Genomic DNA, 13,101 nt, shown 5'->3' with positions numbered 1-13,101 from the left:
TGAGAACAGATTACTTCATGATGACTCAATGACAACTAGGGGATGAGTGCAGATTACTCATGATGACTGCATGACAACTAGGGAATGGGTGCAGATTAGTTCATGATGATTCCATGACAACTTGGGAATGGAGTTAGATTACTCCATAAGGACTTCATGATTATTTCAGGATTTGTTTATATCAATTCACGGTAACTTTATGACCACTTCTGGATGTCACTTTATTACTTAACTATAGCGCCACAAGCGCTTCTGAATAGGTTATTCCAACATGATTCCATGATGGTTGCTTCACCGTCACTTTCTGTGATTGATAGGTCTCCCACCTATGGTAGTTCCTGTAGACTTGAATAGCATTGAACTGTACTATTAAGCAAAAAGAAGCCCACAATTAGTGTATATCAGACATCTGCCAGACATAATGTTGTGGTACTACTACAATTCTAGTAACTTACAGCCACTACTAACTATGATAACCGTAAATGTAAAAAATAAATTGGGAATAACAAAAATCACATTTTCATACATCATTCCCAATTTAAAGGGATTCACAGCAGCTTTCATTGATGTATAGTATCATTATTTTTCTCTAAATTGAAACTATCATGTTAATTTCACAGATGTGTAGAGCAGCACTGAGGAGCTAGAGATGAGAGACTGTTGCTAAGTATTGTGAGAGGACTTCATATGAGTTCCGCGATGGGTAAGAGGGCAATATACTCAATGCAGTAGGGTGACAGCAGAGTTTTATTGTGAATGGCTTTGGTGTGTATGGGCATGCTCGTATATGGTGTTGTGTGTGTTAATGGTACAGTGTGAGCAGTGAGTGGGTGCGTGGCCAAGGGAAATTGTGGTATTTACAGTGGCTGTTTGGGGTGAATGGTGTTACATTGTTATGGTGAATGAAAAGTTTGAATAAATAACATCAATAGTAGTCAAAGAGTAGAGGGTGTCTCAAGTTGCATTCTAATTATCTCTTGGCAAGTGTTCATGAGAGTGATTTATTAAGTTGTGCTGTGTGTAGCGCTGTATTGGGATTGCATGTATGGTAAGCATATGGTAAGTGGATTTAGGTGATTGAGTATTATCAGTGAGTGTGGGTGAAGGATTGGGGAGCTTTAATTTCTGACAGTGCTACACGTGTGGCAGTTAGTAAGGCATAAAGTGAGAAGTGTTCTAAATCACATTTGGCAAATGGTATAATTCATGTTGGGACTGAGTAAGCATGGGCTTTAAGTGTAAGTGGATGTTGAACTATTCTGCTATACGGTGTAAGAGGATAATCACGTGGAAAGTCTATGTAGATAGCAGAGGCTGACTGTGGAGAGGAGATACTAACTTAGGAAGGGGGGGGGGAGTATGGGGCTGTAGGTGTCCCAGTGTCAAGCTAAGTAATTAGGTCAAGAGTTGAGTCCTGTTTGAAGATGGTAGAACAGTGCAGCACTGGACAGAAGAGTAAGTTTATGGTGTGTGATAGACGCTGGGCAGAGCAGTTTTGGATAGGAGATGTAAAGAGTGCATTTAAAGAGCCCAGGGCACAGTGGACACGGAGTGGATATGGAGAGCTTCTTTGAAGAGCATGACTGAAGATCAGATCTGAAGTAGGTAGCAGCAGCTGTACAGCGGTTTCAAGAGATAGAGAGTGATTTTTGGAAGCCATAGATGAGTAGAAGTGGAATGTCAATGGCTGTTTAGTGGAAATGGAAAGTTCATGTTGTGGGAAGAGTGGATGTAGAGGATGAATTTAAAATTCAGAAAGAGGGAACTTAAATGGTATTATTAGCAGTTGAAATGGGGAGAGAATGAAAATAGCTGGGAGTCAGTAAGTATAGTATTTAGTAGATAAGGTGGTGCAGAGGTGGATGATGTGCAATGAGAGAAGAGGTGGTGATTGGATTGGCTCGTCAAGAACAGATAAACAGCGTTCTGGGTGGATATGAAACTTGGAGAGTGGATGCAGAAGGCTTAGATCGAGGTGAACAACAGATATAGATGGTGGATCCAGTGGGTGAACAATATATATACACCAGCAGTGCAAGTGCTGGGTAGAATACACATGTGGATGGTAGAGATCAAACATACAAACAAAAAGTGAATGTGGGGAGCGCATGTACAGAGTGCAGCACGATGTGGAGGTGAGATATGTGGAGATACCTGGTGGAGAGTGGATGCTCAGGTGTACCTGATGAAGAGTGAATGAGCAGGTGTGAAAGCTGATATACAGTATGTAGTAAGGGAGTATGATGTGCTCCTGAGGTACATGAAGTGTGAAAAGGAAGCTGGAGGATGTGACTTTTACCTAACTCACAACATGTAAACATCTGTCAATGAACTGTACACATTCACCAGTTAGGGAAGCAAAATGTAGCACTTTTTTGGATATTCTGAAGTGTGACAGAAACAAATATTTTAGTTGGATCAGAACAAATGAAGGTACTATTTGGTGTTGCACAGAAATATTCCCTGAACTCGATTTCCACACATTATCATTTGTGTTCAATATAGTGTCATCTCTAAAACGGTATGCTTTTGCACATTTAGTGACCATTTCAATGGGAAATGTGCAGCCTGAAAATAACAATGTGCTGCCACACGATAAATTACTTTGATTTAAAAACAAAACAAAAAAAACACTTGTTTCATGTCCATTAAAGCTAAGTGGGTCGCATATTTGGAACCAATGTTGTAGAGTGGAGTGGCATACAATGGAGTAAAGTTGAGTGGGATAGAGAGAGTTGTGTAGAGCGGAGTACAGTGTTGTGGTGTAGAGTGAAGTAGATTGTCATAGAGTGGCATAGCGTGTCTAAGAGTCGAGTAGAGTAGAGTGTTGTAGACTGGGATAGAGGGAGTTGAGTAGTGTTGTAGAGTAGATTGTTGTACAGTGGTGTGTCATAGAGTGGAGTAAAGAGGCATGGAGTGGCATTGAGGTAGTTGCGTAGAGTGTCAGAGTGGAGCAGAGTGTTGTAGGGTAGGGTGGAGTGGCGTAGAGTGGAGGGCGTAGCGTATAGTGGAGTGAAGTGTCAGATTGGATGGTCAGAGTGGAGTAGAGGGCTGCGGCAAAATGTATAGGAGTGAAGACTGGAGGGACGCGTCAGTGGAGCAGCATAGATTGGAGTGATACAGTGGAGTGGCTTGTCATGGAGTAAAAGGGATTGGAGTGGAGTACGTATAGCGTGGTAGCGCACTGGGTTTACAGACAACACATTTTTAATTGAAATGACAATTACATTTGCTCAGGCACACAATTTTAGTAATCAAAGTATACAGTGTACAAACAATAATATGTGGAAATGTCGTCTCCTATTGTACTGATTTGTTCTGATCATACTAAAATATGTTTCCACCACATTTCAAAATTACAAAAAACGTGCTTTCATAATTCTGAAATATGTGCACAGTTAATTTACAGAAATTGAGGATTTTCAAGGATGCGGTGATATGAAAGGATGTGGTGTGCAGACAATACAACAAGGAGATGCAGAAAGCAGATTTACATGGCAGGGATGTGGAATTCCTATCGCCCGGGACATCTTGTTTGGGGTCAAGAGCAACAAGTTTTTATGTTTACTTTGTCCTTGGGACAAGTAGGCCCAATCCTCTGCAGCACAAACCCTTTAGCTGCCTGTTTACAGAGAGTGGAACTCTCTGCAGTTGAGGTAATGTGTTTCCAAAAGATAATGCTGTTCGAACTTGTATTTATGGTTCATTATTTGAAAGCCTTCATTATTAGGGTGAGTGCTGTAAATAAATGTTTTAAGGTCACACTTCACTACTGCCGTTGGTTCCAGTACAAAAATAAATAAATGTGTATACACATGTTTGAAAAGTTTAGGCTATGAGGCTAAGTATAATGCTCCCAGAATGCTCTCTGATTAGATGGAAATGAAGTGTCATTTAGTAAAATGTTTTGATGCATGCTAGTATTTTCCAAAAATATTTCTAATGGAAAATCAGTGTAACCATTTTCAACACGATTATGGGAAGCATGAAAATAAACAAACACTGACAAAGCCAACTGATCTGACTTATTTTTATAAGTCTTTTAGTTTCATCAATGCGTGTCTTGTTTTGACATGGCTTTTGTAACACTTTATTGTTGTGGGAGCTACCAGGCCCTCAACATTGTAACAAACACTGGCAAAAAAAAAAAAAAAAACGTTTTTGAACTCTAAAAGCACACGTTTCCACCAGTGTCATAACAAAGGCCCCGCAGCCGCCCTCCAGGGGGCCCCTTCAGCACAGCACCTGCCCTGAGTGAGTCTGGACAGGGGGCTCCTCCATGTTCTTTGCAAAGGGACACCCTCCAACAAAACTACTTTGTGTGCCAATATGCTCCTTGTGGAAGAGCAGAATGCGATCACTCACTGTAAAGCCAGCCGAAAGAGAGAGAAATAGAAGTTTAATAAAAACAAAATGTCTTTGTTAACACCAGACCTAATTAGGGACCAAGACCCACATGTAGGTAGCTTTTTGCATGTCGCAAACAGCGACTTTCGCTGTTTGCAACGTGCAAAAAGCACATTGCGATGCACAAACCCAGTTTTGCGATTCGGTAACTTGGTTACCGAATCGCAAAACGGGTTTGCGACTCGCTATTAGGAAGGGGTGTTCCCTTCCTAATTGCGACTCGCAGTGCAATGTAGGATTGTTTTGCGAACGCGGGCGCAAACCAATTACAGTTTGCACCCATTTCAAATGGGTGCTAACACTTACGCAAAAGGGAAGGGGTCCCCATGGGACCCCTTCCCCATTGTGAATGTCACTGTAAAAAAAAATCAGAGATGGCAGTGGTCCTGCGGACCACTGCCTGCTCTGAAAAATGAAACGAAAACGTTTCATTTTTCGTTTTTGTAGTGCATCTCGTTTTCCTTTAAGGAAAACGGGCTGCATTACAAAAAAAAAAATAACTGCTTTATTGAAAAGCAGTCACAGACATGGTGGTCTGCTGTCTCCAGCAGGCCACCATCCCTGTGAGGGCCGCCATTCACAAGGGGGTCACAAATTGCGACCCACCTCATGATTATTCATGAGGTGGGCATTTGCGAAGCCCTTGCGAATCACAGATGGTGTCAGGGACACCATCCTACGTTCGGATTTGCGACTCGCAAATTGCGAGTCGCTCTGACTCTCAATTTGCGGGTCGCAAATCTGAACCTACCTACATGTGGCCCCAAATTCTTAAAGAAAGTCACAAAAGTGCACCCATGGTATATGTCGTACCCCTATAAAATATTTGTGAACTGTATTTTAGCATGGGTAAATACGCATGTGTAGATTTGCTCATGTGAAAATCTATTGAGCATTTGCAAGTTCATTTTCCCTCCAGCTACTTTCTTCCCAACCCTGGAAGAAGTTCTAATTCTGCCATTGTTAGGAGTAAATGGGAAAATATTAGAGAGAAGCTGGTGAAAATCTTTAAAACATGCAGGTTAGTAGGTTTGCAGACTCAAAGGCATTCCAGCCCTGGAACTATTGCTTACTGCTTCCTCCAGCCCCAGTATGCAGATCTGCAGAAAGGTGGCAAAATAAGGAAATTGCTACAGTAGGGATTGAAACTGCAAGTATTCAAGTCCTACTGTGGTAGTAGCCCTGGCATAATCAGAGAGGCTATTATCAGAGCTCTTACATAATGAGATTGCTGCCATAATTTGGCGCCACACTACATGGCACCAAAGGGACAAGTAGATCTTTTAACAGGACAAGTAGATTTGAAAAGCAACCTGTCCCCTGGACAAGTAGATATTTTAATAAATTCCACACCCCTGCATGGTATAAAGTGAATGTGGGACTTGTAGAGTGGATGCAAAGGGCTTAGAAAGGTGTGTAAGGTGGAGAACAGATGAAGATTGCGGATACTGAGGGTGGAACAATGGGAGTAGAGTGGATACTGCACATGAATAGCAGCACAGGTGCCATATGCCCCAATGCATACAAAGGCAGCTTGGCCTCTATTATGATAGTGGAATTCAGCCATATTTAGAGTGCATAGGTACCCTCACATCCCCCGGTGACACTGCACCTGCTGCACTAGTAAAAGTTATGCCCCTTTACAAAGTGCACTAGGAGGGTGGAGGAGCACCTGGGTATGGAGTGCTCAGTATGGATCACAAATGGGAGTGGGGGTACGTGTATAAATGGTGGAAAGGAAAGGTGGACTGCAGCAGAAGGTGAAAAAGGCATGTGGAGGGAAGATGTGAAGCTTAGTGTAGGAGGCTGGCCTGGTTTGTAGTGGGTACCTAAGGTACTTACACCAGGTCCAGTTATCCCTTATTAGTGAAATGTAGACAGTGTTTTAGCAGCTTAGGCTGTCTAGAGGTAGCTGTAGCAGAGCAGCTTAGTCTGAACTAGGAGACATCTAAAGCTCCTGCAATACCAATATAGTTACACAGTACTTATACACAATAAAAGACAATACTCAGTGTTATCAAAAATAAAGGTACTTTATTTTAGTGACACAAGGCCAAAAATATCTTAGTGGCAATACTCCTTCTGGAGGTAAGTATTATACATAATACATACACTAGTAACCAAAATCAGGTGAGTAAACAGTCATAGAATAGTGCAAACAGTAGAAAATACAATAGAATGCAATAGGCCTAGGGGCAACACAATCCATATACTAAGAAAGTGGAATGTGAATCATGAATTCCCCCCTAGGCAAGTGTAGAGGGGCACTGGGAGTGTAAGAAAATGTAAAGTGATGTACCCGACCCCAGAGCCCAGGAAAGTAGGAGTAAAGTACTGCAAGTTTCCTCAGGACACACTGAGTCGTGATAAGAGATTTTACAAGAACCAAGCAGGACTGTAATCAACAATGGGTGGATTCCTGGACCTGAAGACCTGTGAAGAGAGGAGACAAAGTCCAGATGTTGCAGAAGGTTCCAGGAACGACAAGAGCCCCAGCCAACCTATCAGGAGGGGTCTCTGACGTCACCTGCTGGCACTGGCCACTCAGAGGTCCCCAGAGTGTCCCCACACCTTGGAATGCAAGACGGCTAATGCCAGGGACACACTGGAGGAGCTCTGGACACCACCCCAGGGGTAGTGATGGATAGGGGAGTGGTCACTCCCCTTTCCTTTGTCCGGTTTCACGACAGAGCAGGGACTGGGTGTCCCTGAACCGGTGTAGATTGGCTTAAGCAAGGAGGGCACCATCTGTGCCCTTCAAAGCATTTCCAGAGGCTCTGGAAGGCTACCCCTCTCAAACCTGTAACACATATTTCCAGGGGGAGTGGGTGTAACACCATCCTCCCAAAGGAAATGCATTGTTCTGCCTTCCTGGGACGGAGCTGCTCAGTCCCCTGGAGCGCAGAAACCTGTCTGTGAGGTGGCAGCAGCTGGGGCTGCAGTGGAAACCTCAGAGAGCTGGTTTGGCAGTACTGGGGGTCCATGGTGGAGCCCTCAGGATGCATGGGATTGACCCCCCCCCCCCAATACCAGATTTGGAATGGTGGGGAGGGGGGCATTTCCATGATCTTAGACACCTCACATGGCCATATTCAGAGTTATCGTTGTGAAGCTACATATATGTATTGACATATCTGTAGTGCACGCGTGTAATGGTATCCCCGCACTCACGAAGTCAGGGGAATTAGCCCAGGACTGCGTGGGGGCACCTTTGCTAGTGCAAGGGTGCCCTCACACTTGGTAACTTTGCACCTAGCCTTCAGTAAATGAAGGTTAGACATATAGGTTACTTATAAGTTACTTAAGTAGAGAGAGCATAAGTACTGGAGTTCTGGTTAACAGAACTTCAGTGACACAGTTAAGCATTCTGACAACACACACATAGACCACAAACTATGAGCACTGGGGTCCTGGCTAACAGGATCCCAGTGAAACAGTAAAAACACATTGACAAACACTGACAAACAATCACAAACAGGCCACAAGTGGGGGTAACCATGCTAGAAAGAAGATACTTTCTCACACTTAGGGAATGGAAAAATAAGGTTGAACGAGGATGAACAAGAGAACAGAATGGGGAGATTGATTGATCAACTCTAGAGAATAGATGTAGACCATGGAGTGCCAAGGTAAAAAAAAAAAAGAGAAGTGCAGATGTTGAGATTCCACATAAATGTGATGAAGTGGGTGGAGAATGGATGTAAAGTGGGTATGGACCACGGATAGTCTTAGTTTAGAGTTCAAAGTGGAGAGAGATTGTGAAGTGTGGGTCTACTGGGTGAATAGCCTTTGGAAGGGGTGAAAAGCATCTGGGAAGTAGAACACATCTGGACGGACAATTTATCATAATTGACAGGAACTGACAGTAGCACATAGATACATTTCATTCACCCACAGCAGAACCAGACCTGCCGACTTTCAAGCTGTACCTTCGGGTTGAGCCCGTGCTATCTAAAACCTAAAGAAAAACAGTGATCTCACATTTCCAGACCCTGCTAGAACAGCTGTGCCAGTCTCGTTTTTAGGGTCTAGCCTGCGTTGCATGCGCTCGCGCATGCGTAACGCAGTGAGACTCTTTTGTATTTAGAAAAGGGCTCGGAGCCCGGTCAACTTCACGTCAGTGCTTTTTATTGGTTCGTGGGCTTCCCTGATAAAATCCGCTTGCTTTCATTAGTGGAAGGCACGCATACGTCATGCCTTTTCCGGTGGCTAGCCCTCCTCCAGCGCAGCGACCAAGTACAGAAAACATGCGAGGCTCGCAGTTTTCCATCGGGCTCGTGGACTTTTTTTTCTCTAATTTATGAGCGCGATCTCGCTTGGCAGAAGTCGAGCGCCTTATATACTTGATTTCACTTTTTCGGGTTATGTACATAAATGCACTTGTGCCCGATAGGTGAAAAGTCGGGTTAGGAGTTTACAACGTGATCAGCTCTAACATGAGCAAACGCGAGACCCGTTGCATTGTTTAGTTTCGTCGCTTCACGTCTCTAATCTTAAAGGCACGACCAGGTAGAATGTCCTCTGTTGTCCAAATTTGTCAATGACAGGATTTGTTTCTAACTAGATATTTTGGCTTTCCTTTGCACTTCCTTCTCTGTTTGAGGTTTCGCCGTTGATGGTGTTTTGTCTTATTTATTGCAAATTTAGAAGGCATCGATTTTTAGGAATGTAAGTGTCAAGCATGAAATATAGGGCATTACTTCTGTAACCGTCTAATATGACATTCCCCCTTTCCAACGGGGCTACAGCTTGACCCGTGGGTGCTCACGCTGGACATTTCCTGGTCAGTCACTGCTGTCTTTGCTGAAAGCACAACACCTGAATTAAAAACGCGGGTAAGAATGTTTGTTTTTCTTTTCTCCTCAGACGCCTGCTTTTAGTTGCATTGTAATCATTTTTGAAACACTGTCTATTATTTCTGTCTCACGAAATTATCTATCGTAAGTTTTTAGTGCTTTTCTTTAGAAACCGGCAAGTATTTTTTCTGCACATATTTTTGTCCAGAAGTAGGATCTTGAAGAAGCAGAACACCTTAGCTGTATTTTCAATCACTTTGCAGGAAAAACTCCCAAAACTAATTGAAGATTAAGGAGATGATTTACATCTGGAAGAAGGCAGCAGAAAAAGATAGCAATTGTAATTCCAAATGATTAGTAGGTTTTTGCAATGCGGTCAACCCAATGGTCATTCTTTCAACTCAGTTGATCCCGTTATTGCATCTTTATGTTGTGTAAAATTAACATAATTTGAGCAAGTGCAAACGCATTTCACAAAACGTGCAACGTGGGGCCATTGCTTCAAAGCAGTTAATGCGCTTTTTGTATTTTTATATCATAGTTAACATGACATACAAATTGAGCGGAGCGGTCAAGTTAAAATCATTTCATTATGACCGCATGTTCAAAAATGTGCTAAATATAAAAATCGAGTCGTCGAGGTTGTCAACCAATGAATCAAACAAGAATATTAAGTCATTAAAACACCAGCAAAGACTGCCGAGCATTACAACCAGTCTAATGCACGTGAACCTTCCATGAAGCAGTATCAAAAGCATTCCAAGTATTAGTGCAAATGCATTTCACTAAAAGTGCCACGTGCAGTGCGATCAACCCAATGTCCGGTGATCCGAAGCAATGAGATCTCATAATTGAAATTGCACACAACTCAAGCGGTGCTGTCAAAATAAAATAATTTGCAAGTAGATATTCGTAAAAGTGATGAATTTCCGTTTGGATCTTTAACGTTCTCAGGCTAGCAATGCAAGTATTAAAGCACCAGCAGTGCTGGGCAGCAATATACCAAATGAACCACAGATTCCAGGCTATAAGTACAGAGTCTATACTGCTTTTGTCCTGGCATTTTTAGGTCCAGCACGCAAGCCCTCTGACCTGTTGTAATCTATCTGTGGGCTTTTAACCACACCCACCGCAAACCCATCGCTATCATTCATTAATGGACTTCTCTTTCAAAAATGCTTTGTTATCATTTGTAAATGCTTTACATTTGTCCCTCCTTGGGGCGGTTTTGTTACCACCTTGGCCATCGACCCTGTTACATGGAAAATTGCACGTTTGCCAATATGTTTGACTGCAAATGAACTTCTTTTTCCTTTTGTGTCTATCCTTGGTGCTCATGCTCATGGCCACCGTGGCGCTTTGAATTGGCTTGCTTATGTCAACTGTTTTATTTTTCAAATCATGTGTCAAGAAAAGTCCAATTAGGAATTTACAATGCTAATAGCTCTAACTCCAGCAAACGCGAGACCGACTGCATTGCAAATGCTTGTTAATTTTGCATTCTGGGAATTGTGCTCTTTATTCCAATATAAAATCAGGACTACAACTCCCAGAATACAAAGCCAAAAATACAGACTAGATGCACTCATGCAATAGCTTTCTGAGTAAATATCTTAACAATCATTATGTGACAAGTGTGATTCCTAGTCATGGTTGACACTTTCCGTTCTGCCGTTATAACAAGAATACCTTCCATTTTGGGACATGTAGTTTCATTTAATTTACATGTAGAGTGATAGTAATTAAACAGCCCTCCAGGTGTGATAGATGATTCACTGGTAAGCCACAACAATCCAAGTTAGTATCCTGACCTCCTCAACCTGTGTCTGTGACAGTCATTCTACAGCTCTATTCTTTCAGACCCCGATGCGTCTGCAGGCCTGGAGATATCTGAGAGTACACACAGGGGTGGTGGAGGGAGGCTTCTGGCATATCGAGCTGCAGAGTGGCATCTGGGATTTCTGCCTCAGTTCAGAGGAAACTGGTGAGTAGCAGTGCAAGAAGAGAGGTCGGGGGTGCCTCTCTGCTGCTAACAGAGAAAGGAGAGAGCTGCAAGAACTTAGCAGTGTTTGGATTCAGTGGACAAGGATAGATACCGTCCCTCGCACCCGCCGCTCCACGGTGGGTGGGAGATCTTTCTCCTTCCTGGCGGCCAAGACCTGGAACTCCCTCCCCACCAGCCTCAGGACCACCCAGGACCACTCCGCTTTCCGGAGACTCCTAAAGACTTGGCTGTTCGAGCAGCGATAACCCCCCCTTTCCCCCCTAGCGCCTTGAGACCCGCACGGGTGAGTAGCGCGCTTTATAAATGTTAATGATTTGATTTGATTTGATACCATTGTGAGATGGGGGCATAGTGAGGTACAAATCCTGGCAGTAATACATTTCTGAAAGCTGGCTTAGTGAAGGTTGTGCTTCAGAATTTCTACTCTGCGAAGCTCGGCCGTATGTTGCATATAATTACTAAGGTGCAGTGAGTGATGGTTCTTAGAGCTCCTTTTTAAACACTCCAAATTGGCACATTACAAGCTTAGGGTGTACAGCAACACAACAGGGCTGTTAGTTGTGTTACGGTTCGCGCACATGTGACTAGCACGGAGTGTAGGGCATGAATTACAGTGCAAAGAATTCAGATATGTACAGATAGAAATTGACCTCACATTGGTGACCCTGTGATTAGTTCATATAGCAAGTAGGTGAGGCGCAGTCTTTGGTGCTTGGAGCGAACAAAAGAATCTGAGCGCACCCGATTTTCACGATTAATTTAGACCTATTGGTAATCCAGGGAATGTTAGAATATTCTTTCATTTAGCCAGAGGTGTGTGGTACTTGGCAAAGCTAATTTTTTATGGGGACAAATCAAACTACTTGTGCTGTTGGGTAAAAAAAAAAAAAGTTGTGGGGGGGGTCGCATGGAGTGAGGCTTTCAGACCAGGTCAAACAAAGCACACTAACTTTGCATTCAACTTTTATAAGCTGGTTTAATGCAGAGCAGAGTTATTGTGCCCCTTGTTCATTTCTGCGTAGTATCGCAGTCTCTGTTTCATCGAGATTGGTTCTAATTCTTGTCACCTCAAAGGAGGGCAAAGGTTCCCAACTTTGCTTGATTTCACACAGACAAAAATCACCACTGCCCTGAACACTGGACTACTTCCTCGCTGCAGGACGCCCCACCATGTAGCGTTCTGAGCTGCAGGGAGAGACAGGCATGGTGACGATGCAAGTGCCGGAGTATCTGATTGAAGCTCTGGGGAAGATGGATATGGCTCAGATAAAGTGTCTTTTCCAGGGAAAAGGAGGGTAGATGGAGCAGGTTTTTGTTTTTTTGCGGCTCAGGCTCTAAGGGGATATCTCTAACCAGGAAGTTTAAAATAAATTGTGATGTTTACACACCCCTAGTTAATATGTCAGGGTTGCTATAAAGCACAGAATGAACCACATTATGTGCCTGTCCATACTATAAGTTAACCCTGAAGCAATGCCACTTAATCTAAATGCCCTTTCTATACTACTCAATTAGAATCTTTATTAAAATTAAGTATTGCTCATTTTAACACTGGGTGATTGCTTTCACCCTTATAAAATCAGTTTAAATTTTAAAAAGCCAATAAATATATTATCCTACGACAACCCTCAGTACAGAAAACATTGTATGCTTATTTGCATATAATAGAAAATGTATGGAATAGATAATGCTGTTCATTGTCCACTAATGAACAATTTATTTGGAAATTATCATTTAGGTTTCATTTTTCTAACAAAATGAACCCAAAGTGGAGAAAAAGGGTAGCAAAGTAATGAGTAAATCATCCCAAGACCATCAAGGCCAATTTAATTTTGATAATGCCTATGAGGTAACCAAATAGCCGTCTTCAAATCATCCTCAAGTCATCAGGAA

The sequence above is a fragment of the Pleurodeles waltl genome, chromosome 7 (genome assembly GCF_031143425.1).
Source record: "Pleurodeles waltl isolate 20211129_DDA chromosome 7, aPleWal1.hap1.20221129, whole genome shotgun sequence".
NCBI classification, from domain to species: domain Eukaryota; kingdom Metazoa; phylum Chordata; class Amphibia; order Caudata; family Salamandridae; genus Pleurodeles; species Pleurodeles waltl.
This window is presented reverse-complemented; position numbering follows the sequence as displayed.